The sequence below is a fragment of the Vombatus ursinus genome, unplaced genomic scaffold (assembly GCF_900497805.2).
Source record: "Vombatus ursinus unplaced genomic scaffold, bare-nosed wombat genome assembly UNPS02014794.1, whole genome shotgun sequence".
Lineage (NCBI taxonomy): Eukaryota > Metazoa > Chordata > Mammalia > Diprotodontia > Vombatidae > Vombatus > Vombatus ursinus.
The window spans coordinates 6,144,354-6,164,263 of record NW_020954572.1 but is presented as its reverse complement, the minus strand read 5'-3'; the positions used below and the strand labels follow the sequence as shown (position 1 = coordinate 6,164,263).

Genomic DNA, 19,910 nt, shown 5'->3' with positions numbered 1-19,910 from the left:
TCTTCTTCTTCTTCTTCTTCTTCTTCTTCTTCTTCTTCTTCTTCTTCTTCTTCTTCTTCTCCTTCTTCTTCTTTTTCTTCCTAGATCAGAACATTGGAGAATGAACAAAGGATTGTGACTCTCCTACTGATTAGCAGAATGTCTGAGACAAAGGAGGTGCTTAATGTATGTTTGCTGAATGATTAGATGGATGAATGATGCCATTAATAAACAGAATACATTGAAAAGAGGACTATATTCAACTAGAGACTTTCCCATCTAGAGACAGGTAAGTGGCACAGTGTTCAAATTCGAGTTTAAATCCCACCTTACACACTTACTAACTGTGTGACCTTGGGCAAGTTATTTAACTACCTACTAAAGTTTACTCAACTGCAAAATGAAGATAAAAATAGTAATTACCTCCCAGAGTTGTGAAGATCAAATGAGATATTTGGAAGGTACTTTGCAAACCCTAAAGTACTACATAAATGCTAGTGCTTATTAATAAGATTTTCTGTGTAGTTGGTGGAAATCCATTAATATTTTTAAAGTCTATATAGATCCAATAGTGTTGATTATAGCCATTAGTTAATCAGAAGATCCACAAGTGTACCCAACTTTAAATAACACAGGGGTAGAGGTGATGAGATCACTGGGAACATTTCACAGCTGAATTAAGTAGTTGTTATTGTCTGTGAGCAACACATTGTTACCACTAATCCCTTCATACCCACTCAGTTTAGTTCAAATAATCAAATTAGTTGTGTGTGCAGACACAGTCAGGGAAAGACCCTGCAATAAAAGAAAGATAATTAATGTTCCTGCATGTATTGTATGTAATGAAACACAAATTAGGTGCTAGATTTTTGGCCACAAACATAGAGAGGAAGCATAATGCCATCCATTCACAGTCTCATAATATGAAATAATATAAAACATTTATGATGATTGAAAACGAAGGGAAAATTATTATTTCCTCCTTGTATTTGAACACAGTTTTAAAATCACCCATGTATTCATTAATAAAGGCCAATCCCCAGTTTGCCTTAGCCTTGGTGCAGTAAACAGTGATGTAGCATCTACTGTTGGATATATGCCTTGATGTTATCAGCTGATTGGCGGTCCATAGTCAGTGAGTCACAATGGCCCAACTTGTCATGCAGGTAACTCAGTGGAGCCTGACATTCTGATAATTACTGGGGATGAATGGCATCAAATGAAAATTGGTAGGGAAAAGGGAAATCATTTACCCATGGTATTTCATTTCTGATTTTTACAAAGGACTTTTGCTTCCTAAGAGTTGCTTGAATTGTAAAATAAATTTCCATCACCTCCCCCTGGAGCACTTTGGGTTTTAATTTAATTCAGGACTCAAAATGAAAATTATTTCCCAACTCTCCCTTCCCTACTCTGTTAACTGCACTTGGATGCTAAATAGGCCTGGTAGCAGAATGGTACCAGCCTCTGTAGCAAAGCAATCCATCAGAACTTTATTTTGGAAACTCTATTAATGTTCCCTTCAACTCTTCACTTTTTCTTTACTCCTTTTTCTCCCCCCTCTCAGATTTTAGCTCATTCAAGCATGTCTCCTCTGCAAGCTACATTTTCATATTTCGTAGGTTTCAGTAAATGACTCTTTGTCTTGGGCACCTGGAGCAATACAGGGACTGGTGTTAACTACTAGATTGAACCTTCTTTTCTGTCACCTTGAGATGAGACAGCTGCAGGCTTTTGAACTTGAGAGTTTGCCCACCAGACTGGGGATCTCTATGGCAATTGGTCCTCTCACACTCTGATTCTAAATTTGGCTCCATGAACTATAAATCTGTTTATCTTAACAGTTGAGACATCTTGACAACTATTTCCTGTAACTTATGTACAGTACACATGCAAGATGTTAGCAAGCGATTTACCCCATAGTGGAAATCGTTAGCGCACAAGTGGTTTCAACTGGAGCTATGCATGCTTTTCCACTGTTTGTAATCAGTTAACATTATTTAATTGTTCCTGCCCCCTTTTTGCTGTAGCTCATTTGAAAGTATGATGACTGCCATTCTAAAATAACAAAAGCTGTGCAGGGAATTCATCTGTGAACAGTAGCTGGAATTTTTAGTTGTGATATTAATTATCCTCACGCAGAGGTTCAGGATTCATTGGGCCTGGTTACGCTGGTTTGTAATGTGCCATGTTAATAAATATAGAAAGGTTTTCACCTTTTTAAAAGAGACCATATGCATGCAGATTTTTCTCCTGTTTGTAATTTGATATTTAATAGGAGCTTCATATGTTAAATATACCTATCCTAAGTTTGGAAAACAAAAGCTAGATAACCATTTTCCAAAATTTGGACCACCAATTATTTACCCAGTCATCTTCTTCTCAGTCCTACTGTGATTCTAATGACTTAACTTCTGGCAGCCATCTCTATGAATACAGCCAGGTGAAATGAAAGAGAGAGAGCACATCTGTCTGTTTGTCAAGAATCCCAGCTTCTGAAATCTATGCCTCGTACCTGGCACATTACAATTCTGCAGAGTAAACATCATATCATTGGTTGTGATCTTCTAGGAGCAGAGACCATGTCTTCTTAACTTGCTGTGTGCAACACCTAGATGGTAATATGTTTACCAGGGTGCTAGGAATAGGATAAGCAATTATCATAGTCAAATCCTAGGTGTGCTGACCTCTGCATGTAAAGATGATGTCTGCCTACCCATTGACTCGCTGTGGATTGGTCAAGACTATGAGTTGTTTTCCTAGGTTTGCCAAGATCTATACTCGCTTGCACAACTGCTCCTTTTTCAGACACAAGCACAGCATATTTGTGAGATAGATGCCCAGGGTGAGGCCTGTATTTGGTTTTCATGGCAGAGGGTAAAGCTGATTAGTCCATAGAGGAAAGAAAGCTATTCTCTACCCAACTGAGCTAATCCATTAGACACTATTATAATAGTGAGTGCCTAAGATTTACATATCCCCTCCTCACCTGGTTAATTAAAGCATTTCCCAAATATTCTCTTTATCATTATCTCCCAGTCCCAGTCTGCTATAGCTGTTTTGGAACTTAAAGGCTTTCAGCATGATGCCTGGCACAAAATGAGCACTTAATAAATGTTTGTTGATTGATTTTTACAGAAGAGGCAGACTGGACAGGGATGATAAAAAAGAATAGGGCATATTCACTGGCACATTTAAATTCATGCAAAGAAATACTTGAGACCTAGGTAGACACACAGGAGACATGAGAGAAGAGGGACAAGGGAAAGCAATATAAACCCAAGAAAATGTAATTTCAATTAAATTAAATGAATACCAATTGCCTTCTATGTACTAGGGTCAAAATACAAAGATGTGATGCATTATAGTTCTTGCCCTCACGGTGCTTATAGTAAAAGGTAGAAAGATAGGTTGAAAGGGAGAAAGAACTCCATTTAGTCATAGGATTTCTATTTGAATCCTGCTTCTGCCACTTAATCCTATATGACTTTAGGCAAAATTTATGAGCTTTCATTTCCTTTTCTGTAAAATAAAGGCTATGGTTGATTATCTCTAAAATACTTTCAAGCTCCAGAGCCATGATCTCATGAATATATGTACAAATAAGTATGACATAGCATAGTATGTCATTAGCCAAAGGAATGATCTTGACAAGCTAATATAAGAAAATTTGAAGAGGAAAAACATTGACTCACATTGGAGATCAGAGAAGGATTTATGGAGGTGGTGGGACTTGGAAGATCACAGGATTATAGATCTAGAAGTGAAAGGGATTTAAAATGCAATTGAATCCAACTTTCTTATTTTACCAATAAAGAAACTGAAACTCAACAGTTAGTCAGTCAATAAAAATTTATTAAGTACCTACCATGTGATAGGCACTGTGCTAAGCACTGGATAGGCATAGATGAGGAGAGTACATTCCAGAGCATGGTTGGTCAGAATTCCTAGAGGTTGGAAGACACGTATAAAGACCGGGGAACAATTTGTAATCCAATATCCTACTTTGGCATTTCTGAGATTATAAAATTCTGTAGGCAACCTAATGTAGTGGATAGAAGACCAGCCCTCAGGAAGATCTGCCTCTGACACTTTTAACTATGTGGCTTTAGGCATATGACTCAAATACTTCAATGCCCTAGGCAACTCTCTAAGACTTCAAATGGCCGAAGTTGGGGAAATCTGCAGGGAGGGAATTTCCATATGACTGTTACTAGCTGTGTGACCCTGGAAAAGCATTTAACCTCTGCCTGCCTCAGTTTCTTCAGCTGTAAAATGGGGATTGTAATGGTACCTACTTCAATGTTATAAGAATCAAATGAGGTAAAATGTTCTTTGTAAACCTTCTTGTTCAGTCATTTTCAGTCATGTCTGATTCTTTGTTCATTCCAATGAAATTACAGACATAGATTTCACAAAAAAGAGAGATAGATTTTGTGACTATGGAGTGTTATTAGAATATGGGTAGAAATTAGGAAACTTTGTTTGGTGACCAACTTTACTTTTTAAGTGATTTCTGACCTTGGGCATGTTATTTAAATTTTCTGAGTCTTGTTTCCACATTCATAAAATAAAAATACTAGGCTAAAAAGTCTCAGATCTATTGATAATTTTTACAGCAATATTGTGTGCCTGAGACAGATGTCTTATTATTTGTTTATAGAATCAGTTAGGTGGTACAATAGATAGAGGACTGTGATCAGGTTCAAGAAGACCTGAATTCAAATACAACCTCAGAAACTTTTGTTGTTCTTTGTCCTTCATTTTTGAAGAGGACCAATGATGACCCAGATGATGTCTTGACTCATTTGTGAATTGGATTTAAATGAGATAGAGTTGCACAAAGTCATCAACCTTACTCTCTAAGAGTCATAGAAGTCCAGTGGCGAGATGACTGGTGATGGCTTGGCGATGCAGTAGATGACCTTGGCATCTTCTATGTCTGACCAAGATCTAAGGCTTCCACAAGCATCTGCTTCAGCCACCTTCATGGCTATTGGAATAAATTGCTCTCATTCACCCATTCCATAGGGGGCATCTTCACATGCTTGGGGTAGACACTCACCTAACTCACCGACATATTTGAGGCCTGTTTGTTACCCTCAATCTGGTTTGGCCCATCTGTCTGGACAGTTTACTGGGGTGTGGCTGCTGTGCATGCTACAGCTTCTTGGAGACACAGGTAAGAGTTGAATGCCTGGTGGACACCAAAAGTGGATAAGCAGCCCAGCAAAGGACTCAGCAAGCCTCATACCAGAGGTACTAGTCCTCTTTGAACACATATATACCTCATCCAGACACTTCCAAGCTGTGATTGTAGGCAAATCATTTAACCTCTGTCTGCCTCAATTTCCTCAGCTGTAAAATGAGGATAATAATATCACTTTTCTCCCAAGGATATTGTGAGGATCAAATGAGAAAATATTTGTTAAGCACTTAGTACAGTGCCTAACACATAGTAGACACTTAATAAATGCTTATTTCCTTTCTTCTATATGTAGATAGTAAAAGGGAGAATTGAAGTAATTATGTAAGCAAAGAAAATATGAAACAAATTATTATTTCAAATGTATTTTTCTTTTGTATTATCTAGATACTTGTCTCTATTTTTATTCTGTCAAATTAAGATATTTTTGAGCATCTATGTTCCAGTCATTGCTCTAGGAGCTGCAGACACATTCTAATAGCTTACAACTGAGTTGAAGAAATAACTTGCACACATTAAAAAAAAAGTAAAAATATAAGCATTAAACAATAAGGCAATCAATAAGGTGTGTCTTTCTTTAATTCACATTGTACGTAGTCTTTTCTTTTTTCAACTTACCCAAAGCAATTTGAATAAATTGACTGCAGAATTATAATTAGTTTTTTTTCTGTGTCAATATAGATCCAACAATCCACACCCAGAACAAATGATATGAAACCCTCAGATGGGAGTGGTGGTTGAGACAGACATCAGCATACCAGTAGAAGAATATGGGGTGGGATTGTGGGTGAGGAATAGGAGAGGCCAGGATAGAGCTCACCCCATCCTGCCATCTGGAAGCTCCTACTTTTGCTAATTATTCTTGTTAACTAGATGCTGGGCTTTTTTATTATTGTTTTCATTATTGTTGTTGTTGTTATGATTGCTAATGCTGTCTCCACATCCTAAATCTGATGCCCTTGGTCAAAACTATAGTCAGCCTGATCTAGTTATAACTGTCACTGAGTAAATGAAAACTGAAAACTAGTTAGTAACTTCAATAATGTGAGCTGAACCTATATGATGCCAGACTCAAAAGATTGTTCTTGTACTGTGAAGACATTACCATAATGTGTTAATTTTGTATTTAACCATGTAGTTTTGTTTTGATTCTAAAAAGCTTTTAATGTATTTGTTGGAAAAAAAGAACAAAAACCTGATAATGAGAGTTCACTTTATGTTTGGGAAATATTCAAGTGTTCTCTCTCTCTCTCTCTCTCTCTCTATCTGTCTCTCTCCTCTCTGTCTCTCTCTGTCTCTGTCTCTCTCTGTCTCTGTCTCTGTCTCTCTCTCTGTCTCTCTCTCTGTCTCTCTCTCTGCCTCTCTCCCCATTGCAGTGTGAGATGATGAAGAGCTGTACCACTTAGAAGACTATCCTAATAGGCAAAGTTGGAGATCATGGGGTTTGAAATTTTTGTGGTAAGAGTGGGAATGAAAACAAAGAAAAAGAAAAGGAGGAGCTGAACTGTAGGGAAAGAATAGTTTAATTTTGAATATATTGAGGTTCTACTGCAGGAAATATATCCAGATGAAAATATCTTGCAGGCAGTGGGAAATATACATCAAGAGCTTAGGAGAAAAAGTGTGGCTTGAAATATAGACTTATAGGTTTTCTATATAAAAGTTATAGTTAAAGATGTAAGAGAGGATGAAGTTTCTGGAAAAGCATACAGAGAGAGAACAAAGTGCTAAAGACAGTATCTTGGGGGATGGCTTCATTTAATTGTAAAGAGAAAGAAATAGATTGCAAGCATATCCGCATGCTGCTGTTGTGGATTTCTATGCTTTTGCATGTAATAATTTTAATTCTTATCACAAGAAGTTCAGAAAGACCATTAAATAAATTCTAGATTATTGAAAAGGACCATTTTTAAGGGAATGCTCTGCAGAAAACACACATTTTGCTTTGAATTGACACACATCTGACTGTGGGCATTTTAGCCAGTTCCCTATGGCAAGGAAAAAAATGAGATCATTCCAAATGGCATGTGAAAAGAAAGAATTGTGGCATCAGTACTGACAAGAAGGGAATTAAGCTGAATGGGGAAATGCGTCTTGAGGACTTTGGTCTTTAAAAATTTATAACATGAAGAGAGATTTCTTAACTGCAATTTAACATTGTATTTCCCTGCCTTTGCTTTTATTCGTTCCTAAGGATTTCCATATTTTAAATGGAGCCTTATCAAATGGGATGGGATAGGAAATGTGGAAAATTTATGCCTCAGATTTCCTGTGAAAACAGATATAACCTTGAAAATCATACCACACTTATATGCCACATTACCATTTCTTGTTTTTCTTTTTTTTTAGGCAATTGGGGTTAAGTGACTTGCACAGGGTCACATAGCTAGCAAGTGTCAAGTGTTTGGTCTGAGGCCGAATTTGAACTCAGGTCCTCCTGACTTCAGGGCCGGTGCTCTATCCACTGCCTCTCCCACATTGAAATTTCAATCACCACCACCACCACCACCACGACGATGTACCTAATCAGCACTTAATTGTTGCCACTTATTGTATGGTGTCCTGTTAGGCGGGCTTTACATTGACTTAGGTCACTGCACTTTTATATTACTGGTATCAGAGAGGCAGGTCAGTTGAGCAATAGGGACAGGAAAGCAACCCCAAGATCACCACTTAGTAATTCTGAGTGGTATATTTTGTTTCTTTTGCCCTAGGACTACATGTAGTCATCAGACAAAAGCAGGGAAACACCACGGTCTTTTTCATTCATTAAACACTGATAGAGTATGCTGCTATTACAGAGCTGATTTTCTTTGAAAGAGAGGGGGACAACGAGCCAGGTGAGATTGTTTTTTTTTTTTCTAGAAAGGCACTGTTGGTACAGGTGTCTGGTGATCCTAGTGGTTTTCTCAGTGTATCTTTGTGTTAGCTTGGACCTTGGGATAACGTTTTGGTGGGCCATTTTGTATACTTGCTTGAGGTTTGGGAAACAACACTGCTGCTTTATCCATAAAATTCTGTCTCAGGTTACATTTGTGTTCTTGTCATTACCCTCTTATGCCCTTCTTCTTCTCTTGGGTCTGCCTATCTCATGGTACCCTATTAGTAAGAGATTATAAAGCATTTCTATTTCAGGGGTTATGTTTATGAACCAAAAATGGTACTACCATTTTTAATGAATTGCTTAGCCATTAGCTAGCTAATATATACCCATCTCTAATCAGTTCAAATGACATCCAATCTAAAAGTTACTCAGCACTTACTATAGGTAAACACTGTATAGGTACTGGGGATACACAAAAACACAACAATTTACATCTTCAAGGAACTTAACATTCTATTTCAGGATAGAACATTCAAGATGGAATGAGAGAGGAGTGCTTTCTAGGCATGAATAACTATTTATACAAAGGTATGAAGCAGTAGATAGAATAGTATTTCACTTTGTGTGCAAAAAGCCAAACATAGATGGTTGAGGATGAATATATGGCAAGGAAGTAGCTTGATTTTAGCATTAATGCTCTGTAGCCATTGAAGAATTTATCATCCCTTCTCATTAGTCTGTGAAAAGTTCATAGAAGAAAGTGGGATTTTAGAAATGGTAAGAGACTATGATGATGAGCAGATGTTTTATATTGTCTTAAATAGGAAGTGGAGTTAACAATAATGGGTAATAGAGAGGGAAACACATGCTTGTTTCCATATATGTAAAAACCTCTGGGGAAAAGAAAGAAGAGACCAAGTAAGGAAATGTATTGGAGGTGGAAAACTGAAGATGAAAGAGAAAGAATAGTAATGCCAATGAAAATGAAAGAAGACCCATAGTACCAAGTTAATATTAGAGGCAATGAAAATGGATCTAAAGGATTCATGAAACAACCAGTAGAGGATCACCTTGGAGTTAGAAAGACCTGAGTTCAGGTCCTTTTTCAGTCACATAATAGCTGCATGACCACGGGTAAGTCTCTAAGTTACTTGACTTTCAATGCTCCAGGCAATATTATAAAATAATAGGTTACAGATGAGTTGCCAATTGCATCTGCATCTGTGGAGGAAGTTTTTATTCCAGGAGTTTTCCATCACATCTTTCAGTCCCTCCTTCCCATCAAATTCCTCATTAGCTCCTCCCCCCCAAAAATCCTGAGTTTATACAGTTTCCAAGGAATTGACTAGGGAGTGACAGTGGTGATGGAGAAGTAGACAAATTATTATTTAGTATAATGTAGATCAAAAAAAACTGACTATTTTTCATTTTTCAATTGATTGGTTGATGTCACCAAAATAATTGATGGAAAAATAAACATTTTATTCAGCTCTCCTAAAGTAAAACATTAGATAAATTGTTTTAACTCATAAGTGACCTTGTTTCTTTTTCCTCTTGTCAATTTATTTTATTTATTTTGCTGTCAATTTATTTTATTGATACTGTGCACCCATAGCCTAAATTTTTATAATATTAAGCTTCAGAAATGTAGGTGTTTGTTCATCTGCTTTATTTTTCTAATTTGTTTTCTGTGCTTTGATGAAAGGAAAGGAAAGAAAAAAAGGATTGCTTATTTGATCTGGAATATGATTCTGGTATAATATATTTTATTCATTTATATATAATGTATATAATATATGATATCTATTAGATATGATTTCTAGTTCTAGAAATGGAACTCAGACATACTTATTAATATTCACAGACATGAGAATAAGGCTTGGTGAAACAATGGGTTATAGAAAAATAATTACTTATATATCCTATTTCAAAAGTAGCAAAGCTCTAAGATGCTGGTTTAAATTGTAGAAAAGAGAAAATATATCCGTGCTATTTCGAATGTCACAATGGAATAAACCAGTACCCAAGATAGAAATGTCATGCTACAGTGCAAACTAATCAGAGCATATCCAGTGCTGTAGGGCTATATCTATAAATAAACACAGAGATCCACACATGCTCACATGTGATGGTTTTCCTTCAACATGATGGAGTGAGTTGGATTCTCCCATTGCATATCTCATGAATGTCACCAAACTCTCAGAAGTTCAAGTGAGTTTCCCACCTCAGGATTGCTAGGGGAATGTCCAAGAGGGAAGGACACTTGGTCCTCCATCCACTACCCAACAGAATTCATACCTTCTCTTCTTCTAAATTCCATGTCCAAACTTCCTCCCTTCCCCAAACTGACCCCTTAGTGAACTACTTCATCTCTAGTCTCCTTTACTCTTGAATTCTCTATTTTTTTGTCCAGTTGTGGGTCCCCTTCTGCCAACCATTTTGTTAACTCTTTTAATAATGCTCCACTATGATTCTAGGAACACAAATGCAAAGAGATATAAATTATTGTGGGACGACAGAGAATAAGGGGGAAAATGGAAACACTATTGGCTCTTTTATTTACCTGTGAGAAACTCACTTTTACAACTGTATTGCTTAGATGTGGGTAAGAAGATACAATTCATGGAATACCATAGTCTACAAAAGAATTGCATAGAAGGTCACTAAAAGGGTAATGAAGAGGAGCACAATGGTCACGAGTAGACTGTAATCTATTTCCAGCCAAGAATTGTGTAAGAGATGTGTTTGGAAAAGTGTATGTACGAGTCTTGTGCCAAGAATGAGGAATAATTCTAGCATAGCTTGGATATTCCATGTAATGTAAAATATATATATATATATATATATATATATATATATACATATATAGCAAGGTCCCCAGTATGTTTGAGTGGACTCTAGAGCATTTATGAGAAAATGTGGATAAAAGTTACTAAGGGTGAAAGGATACAAATGGGTAGCAAACTACATCATTGAAAGGAGTATCCACACTTATCAGCTAATGAATTGGCTTAAGCTTTGTTTGGAGTATAAGACATTTTGTTTTCTTTTTGTTTTATATAACTAGAACTTCTATTTGTGCTCCATGAAAAGAATCAAAAGACCAAATATGATCCACCTCTGATACATAAAAAGGGCTTTTTTTGGGGGGAGGGGAGAGGTTTTCCTAAATATATATGTAATCAATGAATTGGACACTATTATGCTCATAGCTTCTTTAGGACTTAGTATAGAATAGTTGAAAAAAATATGTTTTCCTGTAAATTATTGAAACAGAGCTTCTGTTAAATTTATTGGGCAAACTGAGAGCAATAAAGTATTTTGTTCAATATGAACTTGATGGCATAGCAAATGAAAATAGGTGTATGAACATCAGTAGAAAGTATTGCAACATTTGCCAAAGTTCTTTCAGGAAATTTAATATCTAGGAAGGAAGCAACATGGGTCAGTGAAATGAAATCTGGCTCCAGTGATGGAGATCTGAGTCAAATTCCAACTTTGAACTTTTGACTTTGGTAAGTCATTTGATGTCCCCACAAGTACCCCAACTTCCTATTTCTCTATCTACACAGGTCTTATCTTTTTGATTTCAGATAAACAAATGGATAATTAACACTCTTACACTTGACACCACCCATAAGTATTCCACTTCCATAGTTAAGAACCTTTAAATTTCTTTATCTAATCATAATCTTCTATCATTCCATATTTTCCCATGACTTATTCCTCCTTAATATAGTCTTAATTCTTATCATGGCCTCCAATTCCTCCACCTCTCAATACTTTCCCAGGCTATCAACTCTGTTTTACTATACTCTCCTTCCTTCCCAAAACTGACCTGTTAGTGAACCAGTTCACCTCTACACTGTCTTTAACTCTTGAATACCCTTGTCTCTTTTCCTATCCTGGATCCCATTTTGACAAACCCCAGTGGTGACTGGAGACCACCTTAGCCTTCTTTGCTCCAATTAATGTGTTACTGAATAGACATAAAGAGGTTACATAACAGTGTTCACTGGATTCACTACAAATTTATGCCATCTAATCTCAACTGAAACTTTATTGAGGCAAGACAATCCCTTCTGGGGAGCTAGTTGATGCAGTAGATGGAGCACCTATCCTAGAGTCAGGAAAACTCATCTTTCTGAGTTCAAATCTTACCTCAGATACTTACTAGCTGTATGACCCTGGGTAAGTTTCCTAACCCTGTTTGCCTCAGTTCCTCATCTGTGAAATGATCTGAACAAGGAAATGGGAAAACACACCAGTATCTTTGCCAAGAAAACTTCAAACGTAGTCATAAAGAGGCAGACATGCCTGAAAAATGGTTTAACACTACCCTTCTATTCTTATTTAATTAATTATATATCCCACTAACCATAGTGGCTATTCCAAACCTTTTCTTCTTTCCTTCAGCTTCCCACAATACTACCCCCCAGCCCTCTCACCTGAATATATCACATAACTCAACAAGAAAATCAAGGCTATTTTTCAAGAACTCCCTCTTTTATCCTTCTGATCATTTAACATATTTCTAATATTCCCACTCTCCTCCTTTACTTCAGTCTCTGATGGATAGGTAGTCTTTCCCAAGACCTTCACTAGACATTACAATCATCTCTTCTAGCTAATGTTCTGTATCTCTCATTGCCTTCTCAACTAAACTTCTTGAAATAGCTGTCTAACATCCACTTACTCTCTTTTAGACCCTATGCAATCTGGCTTCTGACCTCATCCCTCAAGTAATATGCCTTTCTCCAAATTATCAATTGCATTTTATGTGCCAAATCTAATAAATAACCTTTTCACAGTCCTCAGCCTTCTTGACATGTCTATAGCATTTGACACAACTACTATATCCTTCTGAGTAGCATTTTTTTTTTTCCTTTTTGGTTTCCTTGATACTACTCTCTCTTGGTTCTCCATGTACATTTTTACCTATCTTTCTCAGTCTCCTTTGATATATCTTCATCCATGTCATATCCACTAACTGTGGAAATGTCCCAGGGCTCTGTCCTCAAACCTTCTCTTTTGGCTTTATACCTCCTAATTTGGTTATCTCTTCAGCTCCTCCTATTTCGATGATCATTTCTATGCAAATGATTCCCAAATCTATTTATTCAGCCTTATTCTCTCCTCTGGCCTCCAGTTCCACGTTACCTGTTTATAATTGGGGTTTTATAATTGGATGTACCCTAGTCATCTCAAATTCAACATGTCCAAAACAGAACTTCTAAAACATGAACCTTTTAATGTCTATTCAATTCTAATTTTTCTCTTACCAGCTATAGGACTGCCATCTATTCAGCTCATGTTCACTAACTGTAGATGTCCCACAGGGCTCTGTCCTGGAATCTCTTCTCTTCTCCCTCTAAATTATTTCACTTGATGATCTCTTCAGTTTCCAGGGTTTCAATTATCATCGCTATGTTGATTATTTTCAAATTTGTGTCTCCTGCCCTAAACTCTCTGCTGACGTCCAATCTCATTTGTCCAAGTGTGTATTATATGCCTTGAACTGGATATCCTGTAGATATCTTAAGCTCAGCATTTCCTAAACTGAACTCATTATGGTCCATCCCAAACCCTCCCTTCTTCTAAACTTGTGACCATTCTCCCAGTCACCCAGGATTTTAAACTAGGTATCATCACTCTCTCTCAATCCCCCCCCCCACCATATCCAATAGGTTGCCAAGGCTTAATGACATTACCTTTGTAACATCTTTCTTATTTGTCCCCTTCTTTCCTCAGAGATAGACACCGTTTTGTTGCAGGCCCTCAATAACTTACACCTGGACTATTGCATTAGCCTACTGGTTGGTCTGTTTGTCACAAGTTTATTCCCATTCCAGTCTATCCTTCACTCAGCTGTCCAAGTGATCTTCCTAAAGTGCAAATTTGACCATGTCACTCTTTTATTAAATACAATCCTGTGGCTCTCTATCACTTTCAGGGCCAAATATAAAACCCTCTGTCATTCAATGTCCTTCATAACATACCCCCCCCCACCTTTCTAGTCTTCTTATACCTTACAGACCCTCATGTAGTCTTTAATACAGTGCCACTGGCATCTTCACTATTCCTCAAACAAGATACTCCATCTTCTGACTCAAGGTATTTTCTCTGACTGTCCACCATGCATGGAATGTTCTCCCTTCTGCTCTCTACCTCCTGGGTTCACTGGTTTCCTTGAAGCAGCAAATAGCATAACTAGGTTTCCTATACTGATTGTATCAACATGTGCTATCCCTTATTTTCCCAAGAGAGAAAATATTCAGCAATGAAAGGTCCTTTGAAACATATCAGGCTTGTATTAGTTGTCTGAGTCTGTGATTTATAAAAGAAAATAAGTGATATAAAGGGGTTCCCAGATTCCAAGTTGGAATTTTAAGTATATTGTCAAAGGTATTCAAGTTCTGGCAGAGCTATGAGCCATATTGGTGCAAAAGTCCTATTTATGGGACATATTTTTGGGTTTAAAGAGAGAGCCTTGATGCTGAGGAAATCTCTGAAAAAAGACCCCCAACATCTTCCTTTGAAACTTTATAACATTTGGCATAATCAAGTTTTTAATCTAAATACAGAAGAAAAAAAAACCTCTTTGGATAGGGGCTACATTAAAATTTTAAAAGCTAGTTGAAATTCAATGGAGGACAGGCGCTAATCCAATACACCTTTAATTGAACTTCATTGAAATTTACTACTTTAATTCCCCAAAGTGCACAGCTGTAAGGATGACTACATACAATGCTTTTGTTAGGCATGTTATGGAATGGAATTGACTTTAGTAAAACATTTCAACAAAAATTGAGCAAAGGGATAAATTTAGGGCATATATATATATATATATATATATATATATGCACAAAGATACATACATATGTGTGTGTGTGTATAAATGACATATGCACATGCATATATATTTAAAATCTACTTTGGATATTTTTTCCACTAGAAAGTATATTTTTGTACTCATTCTTTTGTTCACTATGAAATTTTTTCGAGTCTCAAAAGTGTTTATATATGTATATTATAATAGCATAGAGTTTTCACATGCATTTAGATTTTTAAAAGAACATTTTAAAAGACCAAAGGAGAAGCAAACAACCAATGAGAAATTGAGAAGAATGACACAAAACTCTGAGGATAATTTTATGCAGAATACAGCTCAAATTGAACTGAGGCTCATTAAGAATGAAACCGAATGGCAACTTAAAAAAATAAAATAAAAGTAAGCTCAAGGAAAGAATAGGCCCAGTTCTTGCAGAAGAATTCCACAATATTCAAGGGGTCATAGAATTATAGGATCATAGATTTCGTGTGGAGAATGGCCTTAGGGTTTAGTCTGACTGTCATTTTACAGATGAAGAAATAAGGCCCAGAGAGGTGACATGATTTGCCCAAGGATCATTTGCTTGATAAGAGTTGAATGTTCTTTACCTTCCATTTCCTGCAGGTAGAAGAATAGATTTTGAAAGGATTAAAGCAAACCATGGAAAGGGAACTATAGATCAAGATATGGGATGGGATATTAAGAGAATACCATGTTGCTTGAATAAGTTCGTTTCCCAGCTCAGAAAATTACATTACAAGTGTATGGAATAACTTACAGATGTGACTGTGGACTTGATGTCAATTTTGTCTTTAAAATATGATGAAGAATGGGGACAGGTGACAAAAGGGAAAATATGAGAAAATGTTTGGATTTTCACACAGGAGAAAAAGGCAGGTTCTGTAACTGTAGCCAAGTAAGATGTCAATGCCCAGAAAAATTCTACAATAGGTTATTAAGCAGTTAGCAAGAATTAAAAAAAAAACAAACTGTAATGATCATTGTGTGTAATAATATTCACTAAGAATAAGTCATAGAAATTATTCTCTGCCTTGCTCCCTCTCTCTCTCTCTCTTTCCATTTCTCTCATTTTGGATAGAGTTACAGGTGTGGTAGATCAGCAGGATGACCCACTGCTAGATTGCACTTTATTTCAGTGAAAGACCTGGAATTTTTTCCTATATCCTCCTCTTGGAACTCAAAGGAATCACAGGGTGGAGATGAATGTTTAGACATTAAAACTTCATTACATGTGACTACATTCTATGATTACTTCAGCTGAATAAGAGGGGAAAATTATATCCCCCTTCCCCTCTATAAGCATATCTTCTAAGTAATTAATTAAAACAATAATTAATTAATAATATTTCAAAGATATTGGTGGGAATTCCTCCAAGGAGACATTATTTTGATATAACCTGTTTTTTTGTCCATGCCTATCCATTTACCCAAGCCTTCCTTTGCTCTTTTAATTCATTGATTACTCTAATATTATTTAAGATAGTACTTAGAAAAGAAAACATAGATCACGTATTTTTCAATCTATCCTACTCATAAAACTTCCAAGATGGGTATGCCCAAAAAGTTTATTGTAGGAAAAGAACCAAAAATGATAAAGAAAGGGCTCTCTGTAGTCAGATTGATCTGGGACCCAAGGATTTCAAGGAATAGAAGCAGTACTCGTTCCCTGCTCTGGTCTGCCTTTGAGCCAATTCCACCATCCTACTAGCCATGAACAAGTTGAAAAGAGCAATTAGGCTCCTATGCAGTCCAGTTGCTATGACATCCATGTTGGGAAGCATTTAGAAGACAGAATTAATGACTTGAGGCTGTAACAGAATAAAGATCAAAGAAGCAAAACTAAATGAAGAATCAGTACTGGGTCCCAAGTTCCTTCAATTAATTGTATCTGACCTTCTGAGAGGTCACTAGTAGAATAGCATGAGGGACAATATGATAATTCACAGTGGAGGAAATTATGAAAAGGTTTGAATCTATATCTGAACTATATCCTTAGAATACTTGGGTGTGGAATATGCCTATAGACTTAAGGACTGCCTGCCTTTCAAAGAAGTGGTGGGTACTCAGTCAAGGTAACATTTTATTTTATTTCTTTTGTGTCTATGCATATGAGATAAGAATTACATACTGATTACATATACAGTCATTAGATTGCAAGCTCCTTAACGGCAAGGACTATCTTTCACCTGCTTTTGGCAACTTGGTGGTCTAGTGGATAGAGCACCTAGCCTGATTTCAGACACATCCAGCTACGTGACCCTAGGTCATTTAGCTTCTTCTTGCCTCAATTTCCTCACTTGTAAAATAAAGGTAATAATAGCATCAACCTCCCAGAGTTGTTGTGAGGATCAAATAACATAATTGTAAAGTACTTAGTACAGTGCCTGGCACATAGTAAGAACTATAAAAATGTTAGCTATTATTATCATTATTACCCTTCTGGATCCTAGGGCTTAGCACAGTTCCTGGCACTTAGCACGCACTTAATAAATATTTATTGATCTATTAAAATGTTGAAATATTGATACTATTGAAAGAAGCATTGTGTGATTAATTACATTGTTATGCCAGTGTGTTTGAATGATAGCACAGAAAGAAGAGGTGAATGAATATCTTTCTGTTGCAGGGGCCTGACCCAAGTCGCCATTTACTCAAGTAAATCCATTAAGACCAAATCCCTAAACTGTAAGTGTCAAACACACAGCCTGCAAATCTCTAAGTGGGACAGAACCAGAATAAAATGTAATTGGTAAATATTTAACAAAATAAATAAAAATACTATAGAACATAGTTAATGTTTATTTGTAGTTTTATAAGTTGGTAAGTCCAATAAGGATCCTTACACATGGTTTAGTGGCCCTGTTTCTATTTGAGTTTGACATCACTGCCCTAGACTACAAAGGGAAGGACCGCTACTCAATGTGTAAGATTAACAGCTAGCATTTATATAATGCTTTAAGGCTACAAAACACTTTACATAAATTATTGTGTTTAATCCTAACAACTTGATGAGGTAGGTGCTATTATTCTTTTCATTTTAGAGGCAAGGAATCTAAGACTAAGAGTTTAAGTGACTTGTCCAGGGTCACACAACTAGAAAGTATCTAAGTTGGGATTCAGAGTTAGTTCTTCCTGACTCTAAGACCAGTGCTCTTTCCACTGTGTCATCTAGCTGTCCCATCAAAAGAGTAGATCTAGTGATTAGTGGGTAACCAGTTCTGAGAGCCAAATCAAGCTTGATGTTTTCCCCAAGCACCCTTAAGGGTTAGGTGGAGTTTAGAATTCCTGGGGATCAAAGATGAGATTTGCTTTATTCTAATTGTTGAATTTTGTTGTTGTTGAGTTGTCTCAGTGTCCAACTCTTCATTACCCCATCTGGGGTTTTCTTGGCCATTTTCTTTTCCAGTGGCTTGTCATTTTCTTTTCCAGCTCATTTTACAGATGAGGAAACTGAGACAAACAGCCCAGAGCACACAGCTAGTGAATGTCTGAGACTGGATTTGAATACAGGTCTTCCTGACTCAAGGTTCTGTACTCTATCCGTTGTGCCACCTACCTGCCTAGAAATTACCTTTGAAGTCCCTTTCAACTCCAAAATTTTCTAATTCTTTTTTTGTATAATGAAGTATCATACACCATGTACAAAGACCATGCTACTAATTTAACATTCCTTAGTCTCAGATTAGTTCCTCCTCCCCCAAGGTAAGGAAGATATGTGTACCGGGCATTAGTAGATAATTAAACCAGAAAGAGTCAGTAACCTGGTGGGAAAGTACATGATCCTTAAACATCTATCATTTTAAAAGTGTTAACAAAAGCTAATAGTCTTGAGATCAAATGATAGAAATCCATGAAAGTAACACATTCATCGGTCTAAAGAGTTTGGTAAGGTCTGAATATGAGAGTGAGGCATTGATAAACTATGGTCAGTGAAACACCATGGAAGGGGAAACTTGAAGTATCACATATATCTGATTTGTTTTTATTCAGAGAAACCATAGAAGACTGTACCCTTTATGATGGAAGTGCATTCACTCTTCTCCTTCCAGCTGGAAACACATTGACTTTGGGTTCAACCAATCAACAGAAGGTATGTTGTGAGTCAATTTACCATGATATATGCATATAACCAATATTTGTCAGAAGCAGGCCTTTGACATAGATTCCTGGCTTTCAGTCCAGTTCTTTATGAATCCCATCATGCTGTTTTTTCTATATGACAGGATATACTTCAAATATAGTGAAATCCCTTGATAAGCTGAGTCCTAAGGGTAATATGGAGTCCTATGGTAATATTGGCTTTTTATAGTCAAGCAATATTTGATCAGCACTTTGTCAGATGCAATTGTTATGTTTTAAGGGACAGTATCATGCCCATTATATATTTGAAATTATGTAATAACAAATCATGTTAGAACAAGGTTCAACCACATGTAGTGGGGAGGGTAGAACTATATCTGTTCTATTGTATTTCTTCTGCTACCCACTCTCTCACATTTTCTGAATATATTTTGGCTCTCCCTCAGCTGACTTCTCAACACTACCTATCATAAAGCCCCACTTTTCACACTCATTAACTTTCTGCTCTAGCATTAAATGCCAGTATCTGCTCTATCTATAATAAGCTCCTAACTCATCTTGAAATGAATTCAAAAGAAGAATTTGACTGCAAAGTGGGACAGAACAGGAGCTGGAGTTTTCAATGTCATTATATAGTAGTTTAGAGAAACCAGATTTAGGGCCATCAAAAAACTCATCTACACATTAGCATTTGATCATCAAAAGGTGAGAACAGGGACAGAATTTCATGCCTCTCTAGACCTGGGGCAACTAAATAAATTTTAAAATGGTGCTTCTAGAGAAACCTGACTGCGGCTTTTATTCTATTTTGTTCATTGTGCCAACTATAGTAAAAAGCAGCCCAATCTAAAGGAGAGTGACTTCAACTTGGAGTGAGGAGAACTTGATATGAGTCTTGACTCTGATATTTCATAGTTATGTGTCTTCATGTAAGCCATTCATTTACTCTCTCTGAGTCTCATTTTCTT

The 19,910-nt window shown here is 36.6% G+C and overlaps 1 long non-coding RNA gene across 1 annotated transcript in view; it reads left to right on the top strand.

The window, feature by feature from the left end:
• Window positions 1–18,912, top strand: part of LOC114048828 — a 26,094-nt gene extending 7,182 nt beyond the window's left edge. Inside the window, exons 2-3 of the long non-coding RNA XR_003569807.1 lie at window positions 85–268; window positions 18,853–18,912. This is a non-coding gene — a long non-coding RNA (uncharacterized LOC114048828). The remainder of the gene's footprint in view (window positions 1–84; window positions 269–18,852) is intronic.
• The last annotated feature ends 998 nt before the right edge of the window (window positions 18,913–19,910 follow it).